This window comes from Lagopus muta, chromosome 3, assembly GCF_023343835.1.
Source record: "Lagopus muta isolate bLagMut1 chromosome 3, bLagMut1 primary, whole genome shotgun sequence".
Lineage (NCBI taxonomy): Eukaryota > Metazoa > Chordata > Aves > Galliformes > Phasianidae > Lagopus > Lagopus muta.
This window is the reverse complement of record NC_064435.1, coordinates 73,891,878-73,909,506: the sequence shown is the minus strand read 5'-3', so window position 1 is coordinate 73,909,506 and position 17,629 is coordinate 73,891,878. Positions and strand designations below refer to the sequence as shown.

The 17,629-nt window shown below is 34.5% G+C and overlaps 1 long non-coding RNA gene across 1 annotated transcript in view; it reads right to left on the bottom strand.

The window, feature by feature from the left end:
• The window catches only part of LOC125690735 (uncharacterized), a 38,707-nt gene extending 36,660 nt beyond the window's left edge, over positions 1 to 2,047 (bottom strand). Inside the window, exon 1 of the long non-coding RNA XR_007375764.1 lies at positions 2,010 to 2,047. This is a non-coding gene — a long non-coding RNA (uncharacterized LOC125690735). The remainder of the gene's footprint in view (positions 1 to 2,009) is intronic.
• Positions 2,048 to 17,629: the final 15,582 nt, after the last annotated feature.

The following is a 17,629-nucleotide window of genomic DNA, read 5'->3' as shown; positions in this document are numbered from 1 at the left end:
TAAAGATTGTTAAAGAAGTAGTTGTCCTCTGGAGTTCTGTATGATTTTGATGAGGCAAAAAAAAAAGTACATTTAAGAACTACAAAGTATAAAGGAGAGATTTTTCTCTATCATACCCCTTTAAAAACAGCAATTTTGAAATATCTAGCAACAAAAAAATATATATATTTGTAAGGTGTAAAAGTTTAAATAAGATTCCTTGAATGCTTTCCTATGAGTGCGAGCAAAGTCACACACACTTCCCCAAGAGTAGAATATAATGTCTGTAGGAGAATAAGTATTACAAAATCACTCTATAATTGGCTTAATGGATGTAAATATAAGGAAGCTGAAAAGTTTATCAAAAACCACGAGAAAAAAATATTGCTGTTCTAGCATAAATTTAAAAGAACAGTAAAGATGACATAATGGACTTTCAGTCAGGCTTTCATCCTTCTCATACTTAGGAAACTTACTTCCAGGTTATTTGCATTTGGGGAGTAGGGTTTTCAACACACTAAAGTGCTGTTATCTCTTATAGAGAAAGAATGAAGATGAAAGGCTTTGACTGGTGTATCAAACCTATTGTAAGACAAGATTACTGAGATATTCAGAAATATAAGAAAAATACTGTTTTTTTTTTTTTCAATGGCCTTCAGAAACCTTAGTTTTGTTTGCACACACAACCTCAAATGCAAGCACACCACTGTGGCAGATAAGATTACTTGAAAAGTTATAGTCACTTAAATTTGTACATCAGTCAGTAGAAGTAAGGGGCTTGAATTCGGTTTTCATGTATGGTCTAACTTAACAGCATGCTGACTGAGTGGGTAAATTCAACAGATCATTACAATTGCCTCAAATATACCACGAAACACATCAAGTCATAAAAAAATTGCAAATGTTTGTGTATTATCCTTTGACAGAGTAGTAAGAGGTAAGACAAAGCACTCACAGATCAAAAACAAGACATCCACTTGTATGGACCCATTGGTGTTGTTCAATAATTAAAACTGAGAAGTATGATCTCACTGAAAGAAAACTGCTTAAAAAAAAAAAATCCAGATCAAGACACCTGGCAATGGAACAGATAAAGGATTTGAAGTGAGTAAATCAAAGACTAGGGCTGCCTGTCCTCCTAAACCTTTCTGGAGATAATAAAAAATATCTTTTAGAAATGGTTGGATAATTTATTAAAACAGACGCATCAGCTGATTCAGATTATGTTTTTATGGTGTGTACTGATGATTCTACGCATAAAAATTGCATGACAATTTTTTCAACTATTTATTTCTTATTTCCCTGTCTTTCTATAAACCTGAAGTGATTAGGAAAACACAGTTTTAATGTCTCATCTTAGCTTTGCTGTATCAGTTGTATATATACTCCTCTGTGGATTTCCTGTAATTTGAACACAATGAAAATTCCTGGTCTCTATGCTATAGAACACAGCAATCCCTTACAAAGTGTTTCAAAACGCTGCAGCATTTAATTTAAGGAGAACAGGGTGCAAAGAACAGAAACAGAGTACTGGCAAATAAATTTATTTCTAATTTAGCCAATTCATCTGTGTGGCTCATACAACAGAACACATGCATACCATCTTTTGTTCTGCTGACATTTTACAGTTCCCTTTAGTTCACCCAGAAAGCTATCAAGCCATTTGGTGACAGATTTTTCTTCTTTATTAATACAGTACCATGTACTGAAAAGAACAACACGCTATCATGCACTTCTACAACTCCCTACTATGACTTTGGACACTGTTTCTCACAAAACAAACAAACAAACCAACTACTGCAGCTTCACGAAAATTTCACCACTGTATTTGCACATAATACAGAACATATTTTCAAAGTGCAAAAGAAAGCAAAGCTCTCCTTTAGAACTAAAGATCATCTGAAGTATTTAATGTCTGTACAATTAACAAATGCACAGTTAAAAGAGCGGTGTGGTTACGATAGCATTTACAGGTTTATAATTAGAAAGATTAGCACATAGAAAGAAGTAACCAAAAATGAAATACTTACCCATGTCTTAGGCTCACAGTAAAAAACCCCAAAAGGAGACATCTCCAGAAAGAAATCCTTCACCTGTGGCAGTCAGCCCTTAAATGGGGGCTAGGAGAGGTGGAACCACCCCTTCTGGTCGCACAAGAAATTGCCTTCACCTGTGCTCCCATGGCTGACTCAGTCCTTGTCTTGAGTGATGAATCAGTGGTTCAGGCCATGACTGAACAGTTCTAATACAAATGCCTTTTCCTTAGAAGACTTGGCAACTGTTTTTCAGCAGGTGGAAGCCGAACCCAAACACAATATTTGCTTAGATACTTTAAAAGAAAAACCTTACTCTGTTAGTGACAGTGTAACTGTTGAATAATGCCTGGGATGGAAAGTGCCAAAGCATTAAAAACAAACAAAAAAAAAAAAAAAAAAAACCAACAAAAAAAAAAAACCCAAGGCTTAAAGATGTGTTTATGAAACTTAAATGGAAGAATTAACAGTTACAAACATCTGGATTTCCTTTGAAAGCTGTCTATCATACTATAGGGATTCCCTACTGAGCTGTACAATTCTAGAGCTGCTATGGCCAGTACTCAGTTATTATATTTGCTGTAGTTCTAGTTCTGCTGGTGGGCCTTTCATTTCAACCATGGAGAGGTTTCAGAAGTAAACTTTTTCTGGCTGTTCTCTACCACTATGCTGACACAGTGTCTAGGTTCTGTGGGATTGACTTGAGCCTACAGATGCATGCACTCAGGCAAGCTTCCAAAAGACTTTACTAAAAATATGTCTCCCTACAATTTACTGTATTATTACTGCAGAGTTAATACTAGCCCAGTTGAAATGAAACAAGCTCTACAGATAACTTGTAAAACATGTCTACAAGGACTTTCACTGACCCTTCTTACCTTGTAGAACACAGCATCTTGGAAGGAAAAAAATAATAAATGTATGGTGAAAAGTACTAACCAGTAAGCAAATAAACTGAAAATTTGAATGTCATGGTGTAACTAGGTTCACAGAAGATGCAAACTTCTCAATTAATTCAGCAAAAGAATCTATGAACTTCAAATTTGGAATGTTGCAAGGATGTGGTGAAGCTTACTGGCCAAATGAAATATTCTCAAGACAAGATCCATGAAATATGAAGTTTTAATACAAGAGCTGCATCATTTTATTTATTTATTTATTTATTTATTTATTTATTTATTTATTTATTTATTTTATGTTGGCTCACAGATTCAGAGGTAGATGTTGGTAGTATCGTAGAAGAGGTTGAACTTTCCCACCAATATTCCATTAAAGTTTGTTGCTATGTGAAAGATGGCAGTAGAGGGGCAGTCTGACAAAATGGTGTCTGCCATAGAAAGGCATTCAAAGAAAAGCTGTGTCATTAAATTTCTCCATACGAAAAACATTGCAGCCATTGATGGTCCTGGATGCTTGGTGAATGTTAATAGAGACCAAACAGTGGATGTGAGGACAGTTAGGTGGTTAGTGGTGCATTGCAACAATGTCATTGCCATCGCAGCTGTGAAATAATGGGTCAACCTCCACTGGTGCAGATTTTTACTAGTGTGGCATACAAGCACTTGTTCATTGGTGGTGAAAATGCATAGCTAATGATGGTGATTATGTTGGAAAATAGTGTTTCGTAGCTGAGAATTTACCATATCAAATAGTGCTATTGTGCTCTTTGTATTTGTTGTAGTTTCCACGGAAATAAATAGGAGTCCTTACTTTTGGAGCAACATATGTATTTATATTTCTTCTTCCACTCCTCAAGAAATTTTAGGATTACAACGGTAAAATTTCTACTTGTTACTCCTTCAGACATCATTAAATAATAAAACAAGAATCAATAGTTCCACAAGCTAGCCCAAAGCAATTTCAGAGAAAAATAATCAAATTCAATGGAAATATCTATTTATTAAGTTCCTTATTCATTAATGAAAACAAAACATTTTATGAAATTCCAGTTTCCTTTGTGTCTTATGTTTTCAATTTAAGAAGAAAATTGTTATTAACTGTTTTTGCACTTAAATGGAAATTAGCTTTGCCCATGTGAATGACTGCAGCAGTAAACCTAAGTAACAAGAAATGCATTGATTTTCTTCTTAAATCTGGTTTTGAAATAAGAAAATAAAGATTTGTCATCCCTTAAGGAAGCAAATGGCCTGATTTTGTCATCAGTTGATATTTCACTCTTAACTCAGTAAATCTTAATCTTCAAAGTCAGTATTGGCTTATTAAAGAGATTCTGCAATTCTGGATGATGATGTTTCCTCTTTTCCTGTATTTGTTCCCATGAAATACACATTGCCCTTGACACAATGGTTTTCTGTGCTTAACCTAAGCATCAATTCAATGCTATTAAATGCATGTCTAATACTAAATAAAGCATGCAGATTAATCACTTCTTATTACATGTACTGCAGTTTATTGAATCACACCTTAGGTTTGTTTCTCTATTGAGAGAGTAGTAATTTACTGCACGTGATTTATAGTTCCTAGGCAGTGGAATATATATACATAATGCATTAAATTTAATGAATGAGTAAAGTGTTAACAATTTCTGAAATAAAAATAGTTGTGTGATCTTCAGATTTATTACTGATGACAATTATTTTCACAAGTATTTACAAGGCTTTACAAGCAAAATTGAATTTACAAGCAAAAGTGAATCATCATCAGATCCTGCATCAGTGTTTTACATTCACTACAAAATGTTGTAGACTGAATATCACTGTTAATTTGATGCTGTTTTGACCTTACTGATTAAATAATTAGAACTGAATTCTGCTGGCTTACCAGGTTCTCCTATTTGCTGATGTATCCTCTAGCTTTTGGTAGCAATTCAGACACAATGCTTTAACTCTTATTCACAGTCATGATAAGAATAAATTGTACCATGGATTGGGATTATTCATATGCTATAAGAACTGAATCTACAACATTTTCTCAAGCATTACTTATGGACACTGCAGATTAAGAATCAGAATATCTTGAAGAAATTCAGACAAAATGTGGAATTTCTGGGATTCTTTACAATAACAGTTCTGTAAAATAAAAGAGTAATATCCTGTCTATTGATAAAGAGTAGATTATCATCAATATAGGAAAAAAAAGTCAGACTTCCCAGCCTGTTTAAAAGCAACAGTATTTCTAACTATCCAGTCAAAGCTAAGAGGTAATTAATCTATAAGTTAATTGAATACATATTTTAGGATTTATTCCCTTCACTTATACTGCCACAATTGAATTAGTTGTCCTTAAGAAATAATTTGAGTAGTATTACCCAGAATTTTGAACGTTAATTAGTTTATGTGATAGTAATAAAAAATTCTAGTACCAACTTACAATCTAGAGTTTTATTAATTCTTTCCAAAGATCCATAGCTCTGCAAATAAATTATCCCCTTCCATTTCTCAGGCTTGTTTTTACCAGAGATATGGTGAATAGGCACACTTCGAAGATTCTATACTAACACAGCACTCCTGGCACACTGGGTGAAGAAAAGATAAAGAAGGAGAGAAGAAATAGCACCTTTCCCTTCCTTTGAGATTCAGAAGAACTTTTGTGCCTGATTGGATTTGGTATTAATATCAGTCACCAGGCCTCCTCAAGTGAATGTTACAGCAACAGAACCTGCTGGGAGGAAAAGATATGAACCACACAAGAGAGCTTCCTTCAACAGTACTACAGTTACAGGGATTCAGAGGGAAACAGTTGCTCAGCTGTATAGGAAAGAAGGACACAACTTTAGCAGAGTTCTTCTTGCCAAGATCCAAAGAGACAGACAAAAAAAGCCTATCGTTTCTCTTCTTGATTGCACATCTCAGTGCTCAGGCAATATGGTTCACTGAGAAAAGTGGAAGTCTGTCTTCCCAGATCCCTGCCTCATCAAATTCCCATTTCTCTACCTCAGCTTTACTGGTTGTCAGAAAACATTTTTGGATTGCTGCTCCCTTTAGATAAAGCTTTTTAGCCATGTCTTTTTTTGAGTCCATTTTCTATATGTCAAGGCAATACAAAATCTATTCTCTATTCAGTGGTAACCTGAATGCCAGCTCCTATTTAACAACTCAATTTCCAATAACCATCTGAATATGGGTTGTGGATTTTTAAAAATAAAGTATCGTAAGAAGAACAGGAAGAGTCAAGTTTCCAACTTCCCATTTTGTTTTCCTTGTTTTAAACAGCAGGAGTGACTATATGCACTGAATGAACATAAATGTACAAAATAAATCCCTCTATAAAGCGTGCAATCTTGCATTTATGTCACAGAAACAGCTTTCTCTTCTGTGGCATGACTTAAAACCCTGAAGAGAGCTGATTGAAGCATTTGTCACATAGACAGATGTTGATACAATTAGCATTTCTGAGCATTGAAAGAGAAGGTTCAAGGGAAATCTCAACATGTTTAAGAAATAGATGAAAAGATAGACAGACTCTTCTCAGAGGCAGCCACTGAAAAGACAAAGTAATACACACAGACTGGAATGCATAAAACTTCATCTAAGTGTTTTTCATTCAAAAATTAAACAAAACAAAACAAGAAACACCCTCCAAACATTTTTCTTTGACAGTGATAAAATATTAGCACAAGTTTCCTAGAGAAGTTGTGTAGCCTCTATCCTTGGATATATTCAAAACCCAGACAAGACACAGTTGTGGAAAAACTACTCTAGCTGAGCCTACTTTGAGCAGGGACTGAGCTTAGACTAGATCATCTCCAGCAGCCCCTGCCAACCTCAAAAATGAGTTCGTAACTAGCATTTCAAGTGCTTCTGGAAGACTTAATACTGAAATGAAAAGCAAACTGAAGAAATGCAGTTGCAGAAAAATATTACAATATTTTACCTGTCCATATTCAGTACAGTACTTCATAACTATTTCATAACAGCACATATTACTACTTTGTTCATTATCAAAACACAGTTGGGAGAAAATAAACAATTAGTTACAGTGATTTTTTGTGTGAATTCTTATCTTGTACATCTATCGTCTTCTATGTAGAAGTACAGAAATACTGTGTTGCCATGAAAAAAAAGCAATAATTTTGTTTTCTTTTGATAATTCAGGGAAGGTATTTGAAAAGGTCTAAGCAGTTCAGCAGGAAAAGTAAGGCACAGTGAAATTGAATTTCTACTTAGTTTTTTTTTGTACATGGAAAAAGTAAAAATGTCACTTTGGCTAAGTTAAAAATGATCTCCCATATTGCAAAAATGTTATCAAACCAGCAGAATAAAAAAAAAAAGGTCAGGTTCATGACTGGATGCTTCACTTCATCTGCTTCCATGTGGACTTGCCATTTTATTGAAAATATCAAGCACATTGATCAAGGTTCCTAGGAAGTGAATTACTAGACCTGATAAGAAAAACATATCTTAAGAACTTTGACAGGAGTTGCAGCACAAGTTAATTTTTCACTACTGAACAAGAATGGCAAAAAAAACCTAAACATTTTCTTCTCAAAAAGAATTATTGACAGCACTGAACTGAAAGGTGAGCTGAAAGCCATGTATGGGCATAGAAAGATCCTTTAGAAAAGCAATAATAAAGTAGACCATATAGAATACAGCAATTGTTTATAAATATCAACCCTTTGGCTTGGGAAGTTTAATTAGTGTATTCAGATCTCATTATATTTTTGCTTCCTTGGCTTTTTTTTTCTTTTGTTTCTTTTTTTTTTTCTGACAGTATGGCCTCAAGTCAGTGCAAATTAAGTACTCTGAGAGCCTCATGAGGTTTGTCTCATAATTATTTCTTACCTTAGTATCATCTAGTTCAGCTCAAAACAACTAAGACATGTGCAAGCGAAGAACATGTTTTAAACAGTCTCATTTGAATACATTAAAATTTGTTTATGGCCATGCCTAAAGTGTCAGGCATCTGGCTCAGAAGTTATAGATAACATATTAGCTACAAGTTGCATGAGAAGTACAATTTGAGATGAGACAGAAAAGCAATAATGCTGGTTTGTCTAATACTGTGGTATATACTATGACTCATATTACAAAAATATTTAGAAAGAAGGAACTTTTTCTAACAGTTTCTATCTGCATTGCTATTATTGCTTTAGGAGGAGATGAAGTTTTCTTTTACATTCAAAACTGCAACAAGTAATCACATAGTGCAAACTTCTGTAATGATCTAAATGCATACAACAGGAAAGAGAAGTTCAAATTATTTGGACTCACTAGATACTGTAAGTACTGCTATGTATGTACCTTGCTTATTTGGTTTGTGAATGAAATTATGGTATTTCTACTACAAGTTAAGTTCCAAAAGTAATGCCTCCTATTTTATGATGTTGGCCCACAATGTCAGAGATGGACATTGGTGGTATGACAGTAGAGACTGAACCTTTCCACCAATATTTCATTACATTTTGTTCCTGTGTGACAGATAGCAGCAAAGGGATGGTTTGACAAAATGGTGTCTGACATAGAAGTACAAATGAAGCAAAGATGTATAAATGAATACTTCTGTAATTCTGAAAAATGTCATCCATTGACAATTATCAATGCTTGATGAATGTTAATGGAGACCAAGCAGTGGATATAAGCACACTGAGGTGGTGGGTGGTGTATTTCAGCAGAGGCAGCAGTGACATGAATGAGGGCAGCAATCTGAATGGCCACAAACAACTGTTTCCCACAAAAAGAAGAGCATCTTGATCAATTCCAACATATTAATCAGTGGATTACAATTAGAGAACTGTACGTGGAGCAGAATATGAGCTTCAGTGCATTGGAAACAATGGTGGCAATATCAGAATGTTGAAGAATTTGCATGAGGTGGGTCTCGTGAATGGTCACATAGGAATAGAAAGAATACTTTATGCAAGGCACTATTGAACCAATAACAGGCTGAAAGCGAGAGCTTCCTAAATCATGATATTGCCAATGACAAAACATGGTGTCACCACTATGAGCTGGAGTCAAAATGGCAGTCTGTGGACTGGTGAACATGTGATTTTCCCACTGAAGAAGAAGTTCCAGATGTAGCACTCAGTGGATAAAGTGATGTGCATTGACTTTTGGGACAGGAAAGAGTTAACCCCTCTGGATTTCTAGGAACCCAGACAAACCATGAACTCTAACCACTACATCATGTTTAAGCTGAAGGCTCCAACTTCCAGAGTCAGGCCAGAGAAGATGATTATCTTTCTCTTGCAACACCATGGCATCAGGCCCTATTCCCCTCCATGGCTTGAAGACCATGGAGCACATCTTGGCTGGATTGTCTTATCACAACCACAGTGCAGTCCTGATTTGGAGCCTTCTGATTTCCATCAGACTGATGAAAGATGGACTGAGTGCCCAACATTTTCCTAGCAATGATGATGTCACAGCATCCGTGAAACAGTGGATCTCCTCCACTTGTAGATTTTAGTAAGTCTGTCATGTTGTCTAACTTTCACTGATGAAAATATATAGATAATGGCAGTGACTATATTGAAAAACAATGTTTTGCAGGTGAAAATTTGATCTGTCAAATGGTGTTATTATCCTTTTTTTTATCTGTTGTATTTTCCTTCAAAATAAATAAGGGACAGAGTGACCTATGTATTTTTACTTGTGTACTTTCTTCTGCAGGCACTGTGAAGTTTCTATTATTTTTTTTTCCTTTGAAAATTAGGTATCTAATGAAAACTAGATAATTAGATAATAAAAATGTTTCACATAAAATGAAGGAGAAACAGGAATAGAGAACATGAACATTGAACATTACAATGAGAAATAATGAACTTCTACTGTGCTTGATAAAAAACAACAAATTGCTTGAAAAGGCTATTCCACTGAAGTTATTGTAAAAGAGAATATGTTTTTTCTCTTGGAAACTGAAAGCACAAAACAGCAAAGTCCTAGCTTTTCTCTTTAGACAGCATGCATTAAATGCAACAGAATATGTGGGGGAATTTCAATTAATCTGTATCTCTGAAACAGACACAACTATCTAAGATTCAGTGCTAGGAAAAGGAGAAGAAATGAGGTAAATTGTAAGTTGACTTTTAGGCTTTCCAAGGACACAGTAGTCAAATTTAGTGTGTGACATTACCTTTTCCTGGGTAGCATTGACAGTCATGCTCTGGTACTATGCAGGGAAACTGAACTGTGCTCTACAGAAGGGCATCCCCAGATTAACTGCAAGATTACACAAACCAAGTCTTTATCCCAGTAACTGAAGAACCATATCCTGATTTTCTGAGTGTTAATTTGGTAATTTGAATAAGAATGTGTCAACTAATTGTTTTATGTGAACAATGCATTTCTTATGCCAAAGAGCTGGGTTTATAATGAGAACACAGACACAAGCATCAAGACTAAAATTTTTACTCCAAGAACATAATATATTTCAGTATGCAAAAAACTAGTAAAAAAAAGGTATGGTTTTGCATCTCATGTCTGCAGCAGTCATAGTACCTTGCAGTTTTATGATAAAAACCTGCCCTGCTTGATTATTTAAGGTAGGATATGAAGGGCCTAACACAGAAAGAGGTGTTCCACTAATTTAGCCAGGAATCTAGTACTGAACAGGTCAATTCTTTGTACTGATGAGTACTTCTGCAGAAACATATGTTGAAAACACAATGATGGAGTCAGGAGACTAACTAGTTAGATGGCAGTGATACTTCACTTATTAAGGCAAGCAATTTCACCACACTTCACAAGCACTGCTGTCAATGATTGGTCACCTTTGCATCTTCTCTTGATGAGCTGGGTCACTAAAGAGGAAAGACACAGTACTGCAGGAGTCTGCGTTATTCCTGTCCTACAAGATTTTAATAATATCATAGAAAGAGGTAACCAGTCACATCATTTTGCTAAAGCTGCTGATCTGGAAAGATTCCCATAAGAAACTAACAGATCCTTTAATTAATGAGAGCTACAAAAATGGGGAAAAAACAAAACAAAATAGAACAGAATAACAACAAAGTACAGACAACTTTGCAGTACAAGGCTGTCAGCAAGCTTAGGCAGTAGAATCCAAAAGCTTTTCTGGAGGATTAACACACAAGGTCAGAGTGTTAACTGGGATTTCTTTTGTGCACGCACTCAGACACATCCATGTATTAAAGAGAACACCAGTACAGTCCAATGTGCTTCCCTGCATCTCTCTCATATCGACTTGAAGGAAAAAAAATAGAATAATTTTGGAAATACAAATAATGGTCTTATCTACTGCTATGAAATTTCCACTGTGTATAGGAAGTCAGAAAACTTGTATCCTCTTTCTTGCAGAAAACAAACTGAAAGAAATTATTCATCATTATTTCTTTCTTTCCTAAAGAAACAATGAACAAAATTGCAAAAATCTTATTAGTCATGTAAACAAAAAAGATGATAACACCATTTTCTGTCATAAAATGTATAGTTTGTCAAAAATTTACAGGTTTCTGACCAAAACTGATGTAGCGGTTGGTAATGTTCCCAGGACAGGAAAGTTGGAACTAAATGATTTTTATGGTGCCTTCCAACCCAAGTAATTCTACTATTCCATGAGAACTGATACATTCATGGCTTTGGAGATTCAGGCACGTACAGAAAGCTACCCAGATTTAATTTTTACTTCTGCCAATAGGCAGGGTAGAATATTTTTCTTAGTATCACAGTTTCTCAGGTAGTTATGCCACAAAGTTTTGGTAGATATAAAGACTATTCACACTGAAGAAGTTATATGGCATTACTGGAACATGTTGTAAACAGGTTGATCAAGACTAATATTTAAACTACTATATAGTTCACAAAATCTGTTATTTCTGAAAGCAGTGATAATTTTGCCTCTGTTTCAGGTGTGTTTAGAGTAAATGATCCAACACTCTCACAAACATCAAAAGGTGAAGTAAAATGATTGATCCTGAAGCCAATAATTCAGATGAGTGCACCTTTCCAAGATTTGTAGCCTAAAACTGAGACAGTGAGTAATACAACAGGTTCAACTGAAAAGAAAATCAGTGGGATTTTTTAGGTTCCATACATAAAACTCCAATCTCAATTATGAAAAACATGTTTTCCTGAAAGCTGGACACTACGCAGAATTAATTCAGAAGCTTAAGATTAACAGGTAAACACTGTATTTCCCATGAAATTAAGTAAACTCCTTAGATTAAAACAGAGAATCAGGATAGATTATATTCCTTTGTTTGTGCTGTTCAGAGGTCATAGCCTCTTGCCCCACCTGGAAGCCAAGCTTATCATCCCACCCTTCTGGAGCAACCTCACACCCGGCCATGAGGAAAGACAGATATGAAAAGAGCACAGCTTTGCAGAGAACAGACATCAGTGTAATATCTATGGCTGTACACCCTATGCATGGATAATTCAGGCTCCCTGAGCTTGAGAACACATCCCATCTACCTGTTTATACCATGCTCCATTTCTATGGAGCATGAGACGAGTTGATACATAATTTAATATAAAATAAGCCTTTTACAGTTTGCATTATGCAGTTTATATAGAACAGGCTCTGTATAGTTTGAGATGGGATTTGCGAGTGGGTCTCCAGCATTTATGCTGTCCTACATGGAAATGTATGTAAGTATGTCCTACATACTTTACTATCAGGCCTCAATGTCACATCCCACTCCTGAGTTTGATAAGTGACCTGTCTTAGGCAGACATTTTAGGTCCAAATTTTACAACTATATGAAGGAATAGTAAAATTTTATGTGGATTAGCAATCCACAATTACCTTTTAACAACTACTTTTTTTTTCTTTCTTCAGTTATTTGTTTTTCAATCATTTTCTTTTTCAAAAATGAGCTGCAATGGTAAGTACATGGCTGTGACCAGAGCTCAGTACAATCAATCAAAAGCAAGCACAAATGTTTCATTTATAAAGTATCAATGTATATTACTATTCATTATTTATCCAACTCTAATTTTTAACAAACATCTTTAGTAATAATGACCACTTTTCTGTATTTACAGACAGTTTTTCATAGATATTAAATTTTAACATCTGATTATCGTAAGTATCCCTACTTCGTAGATAATACATATAAAGTAGGTAATTATCATTAGACTAATTATACAGTCAAAAATATTCACAGAAACAATTATCTGTCCATTAAAATGTAAATAACTAAGTCCATTTACTCTTCATGCCTTACAGCCTCCTAATATTTGAGTAAAAGGACAGAAATAATGGGTTAATTCCAGTGGTAAATGGAGAATTAATTTTAACGACAATAAAAATATATCTAGGTTATGGCAGTAACAGGCAACTAATCCACTAAAAGGCTACAAGCTTCAGTAATTCAGAGTCAATGGAATTGCTGCATGCTAAAAAAGTATAGCACTGGAATAGTCTCAAAAAGAGCTACAAAACTTGGATATCCTCTTTTTTTACAATTTACTTCACACATGATAAACTGCTGGCAACCTTCAGTGTTTTTCCTCAGAGGCCTGTGTTTTTAGTTCTGATATTAGGCCGTTCATGATAATTTCACACAGCCACAAATGAAAGACTACCGTTAATACTCACCTATTGAAACCATTCTATTAAATAATCAGTTATTTCCATTACCTAATATAGGATCCTATTTAAAAAGACAATTTCCCTTAGCTTGTCAAAATTTAAAAACAGCCCACACATGCAAGGTTTATTTCACTGCACTTTAAATCAAACACCTGCCCACATAGACCTCAAATGTAATGCATACATACCTGTTTGAGGTAAACCAGACTCCTTCTTTAGACAGTAACATGCCTATAAACTGTGCTGTTCATATGTTTTTTCAGGCTGGGATAGGGGTCAAGTAAAGATGTTTCAACAGCTACACACTTCTTTTTTTACAGCTCAGAATAGTGATTAAAAACCATTCAAAAAATGCACATTAACTGGAAATGGAATAATGCTTCTTCCTAGAAGCTCAGAAGTAATATAGTTCAAGAGTCTCACAGTACTTAAAGTACAGATGTAATCTGCCTATGAATGGGTGAAAATTGAGCTGAATTCATGGTGTGTATAAGAAACTGAATCCAGAAATAAAACAGAATTATAAATAATAGTTTTCTTAATTAATGAATTTTCATATTACTTTGTTATTTATTAAGAAAAAAAAGAGAAATATTTATATTATTTCACAGTCAGTATTTCAGCACAGATGCCCAACAGCAGTGCAGCACAACCATAGAATCATAGAATGGTTTGAGTTGGAAGGGTCTTTAAGATCATCTATTTCCAGCCCCCCTGCTATAGACAGGGACAATTTCCACTAGACCAGATTGCTTAAAGCCTCATCCAGACTGGCCTTGAACACTTCCTTGGAGGAGACATCCCTAGCCTCTCTGGGCAGCATGCTCCAGTGTCTCACCACCCACACAGTAAAGACTTCTTAGATGTAACCGCATAGAACCCAAGTGTACAGCAGGTAAGTTAAACACACTTAGTCCTCTGAAGGGAAAAAAAAAAAAAAAAAAAAAAAAAAGAATGCAAAGTGTAAAAGGAAAGGAAAAGTTGGAGAAGTGTCATCATCAAGAATTCCATTTGAGCTGAAATTTCACAGAAGTATACAAGACAGAAACATTCCAATAATATCCATTTCTGTGTTTACAGGGAGAAAGCAGGGAGAAATAGGAAAGGAAGCATTTTTTGAAAAGAAGATTTTGGTTTAGACCCAGAGCAGTTCTGCAGCTTTTGGAAATCTTAGCAGTTTCAGGTAGTAGTCCTTCCATCAATTATGTCCTTCCCAGCCACTCCCCAAGACAGAGAAGAGACTTTCTCAAGAATAGACTCTGTCTTTATGAAACAACCTGCCATTCTTTACTGACCAGTTTCATGGACGAATACTTCTCTTCACCAAAAAAAAAAAAAAAAAAAAACAAAAAAAACAACAAAAGTTCCTAGGGAGACTCCCAAAAAGCAAACCCAAATCTGTTGTGCTGTGTGGTGGATGTCTTGTTTCTGGAGACACTCAAGGCCAGGCTGGATGGGACAATGAGCAACCTGATCTAGCTGTAGTTGTCCCCTTTCATTGCAGGGGAGTTGGAACAGAGGACCCCCAAAGGTCCATTCCAACTCAAATGAGTCTATGATTTGGTCCTTATCCTAATATGCAAACACAGGATGAATTCCCAATCCATAGCACGCAATCTGCCAAAATGTTGAATTCAAACTGCAAGTTTCCTTAAAATAGTTCAAAAAGAAAGAATTTGCAAAGAAGAAATAATTATTATTACACTAGAGCTAATAGAAGTTATCTGCCCATATAACATATTAATTGAATCAGTAAACAGAGGAATGATATTTCAATGGTGAAATAAGGAGGAATACAATAGCCACTCAAGTGCTTATGTAAAAATTATGTTTTTAAAACACTTAAAAACTGTCTATAACATACTTACATATATATGGTAAAATATCCATATATGGTGAAATATCACATGTCCTTTACAAACATTATATGAGAGTACATTGCAACAGCATTTGGATTTAAATCATTTATTTTAGTCTTAATAAGAAAATATTTGACACGAGAGAAAAAAACGGGAAATTCTTCTGTTTTTGAACTTTATGAATCATTTTCAGGCTTTCATTACAACATGCAAAAGTCAGGGATCTATTTTTAGAACTAGAAATATTTCTGCACCTGGAAGGATCATAAAAACAAAACAAAACAATTTTATTCCCAGAAGCCAGGAATATAGCACTGTTGTCTAATGAAGATGTCTGAAATACAGTGAGTTCTGTTGCAAGACAGGAAAATCACTTCAAGATAAAATGTCTGTTAATTGTTACATTCTACTGTTAATCTGTTGCCTTAAATTAAATCTCATTCTTCTAGACTGCAAGCACTTTGCAAAGAATTTAAAATATATAAAATTAAATTTCAAGTTTATGACACTGGATTATAGACTACTGAATTTCCTTATGAGTAAAAAAAATAATAGGAAGAATTGTTTATTCTGTTTAAAATCATAACACTATTCCAAGCTATGGAATGGTTTCTTCGCAGGGACATGGGAGATTAAGTTTAAACAAAATTCAGACAATTCATTAAGATTATTAACACTGATCTATTGATATGAAAATGCCCAAGAGAAAGAAATTATTTAATTTGCTGAAGAGCTCTAATAAGATTTTAATCAAACATACCTAGATTTAGCTGAAATATTTTTTACATCAAAAGTCTTATCAGTATTTAAAAGCAATGTTAGTTACTTTTTTATATATATAAAAAGCATGTAGATGCATGCAACCGCTTATTTTCTACATTTCTTACTTGTGCACAGAATTCTGTTCTGTTTCCCTGCAATGATAAAAACTCCTTTCTTTGTTAAATATTATCCTAATACGAATACAATGAAGTAAATATTTTTATTTTAAAGCTTTTTACCAACAAAGAATTAAGCAGTTTTCAATATGGACTACATGCCAGTTGTCATGCATGGTCTTATAGACAACATCACACGGACTATGAGAAATTCACAAATACATTTCTGGAAATACTTCAAAAAGCCCACTTCCATTCTGAAAAAAGGTTGGTTTGAGTGTTGTAGTTGAGATTCTGAAATGTGCAACCTTGGCTTATCATGGACAATGCCAATAAATTAACTTGCAAAAATTTTGACAGAATAAAAAAAGATAATTTCATACTTAGAAAGTTTTAAGATGACTGTGAGATTATTAGTTCCATAAATGAGCTCTGTAACAAAAAGACTATCAATAAAAAACTGGAAGAAAAGTTTGAAGCTAGCAGCTTTCTAAAAGTTGAGAAATTGTGTCTCTCATCTACAACAGTTCTAGTATGAGCCTCTGAAAACACCACGGATCCACTAACAATTAGTTTCCATTTCATACTTATCATGCTACCTTAATAAGAAGATCAACAAAACGACTAAAATTACATGTATAGTTCCTTAACACTTTAAACACAATTTTCTAATTTTCATGGCTTGCTTTACAACACCATACAGTAAGAAAATATTAGTAATGATAAACTGTAAAGCAGTTTTTGTGATTATAATAAACTTCATTTTATTAGTAATAAAATGCTGATTTATTACTTCTGAGAGGGCTATAGGTAAAGCAATTCATGTGAGAATCCCTAATGTCACTTTCCAATGTTATAATTTAGCCAGTTGTAAAATGGGGTTACTAAATTATGCTGTCTGACAAGTTTGAAGATTATGTACATGTGTCCAGTGGACCATGAAAAATCTTAACAGTATATTTGTTATTACTTTTTGATAAGCATATAGCTCACATATATTGCTAAGTATCAATCCAGGAGAACAAGGCTCTAGTGCTTTATTGTGTAAAAATCTAGTTATAAAAGCATAAAAACTAAACAGCACTAACTAATGGAAATGTAGTTTGAATGCTAAACAATTTTCTGTTCCTTGTTACGAAAAGGTCCTGAATTTCATCGGGTCTGTTATCTAGCTAGAAACAGTATGCTACTTTGCTCTGTTCTGTAATTTTCCCAACATTCCTAGAAAAATGATGTGGCAAAAAGCTGAGTAATATGAGATGTTGGAATGTTTGCAAACAAATGCATGTCTGTTATTGCAAATCCACTGTTATTAACAGACTTTGTCTATGACTGCTTGGCTATCAGCCCCAGAATAGTTGCTAGCAAATATTGAATGAATTAGCTAGCTTGCTAATTTAGTAAAAATGTGTAAAATCTT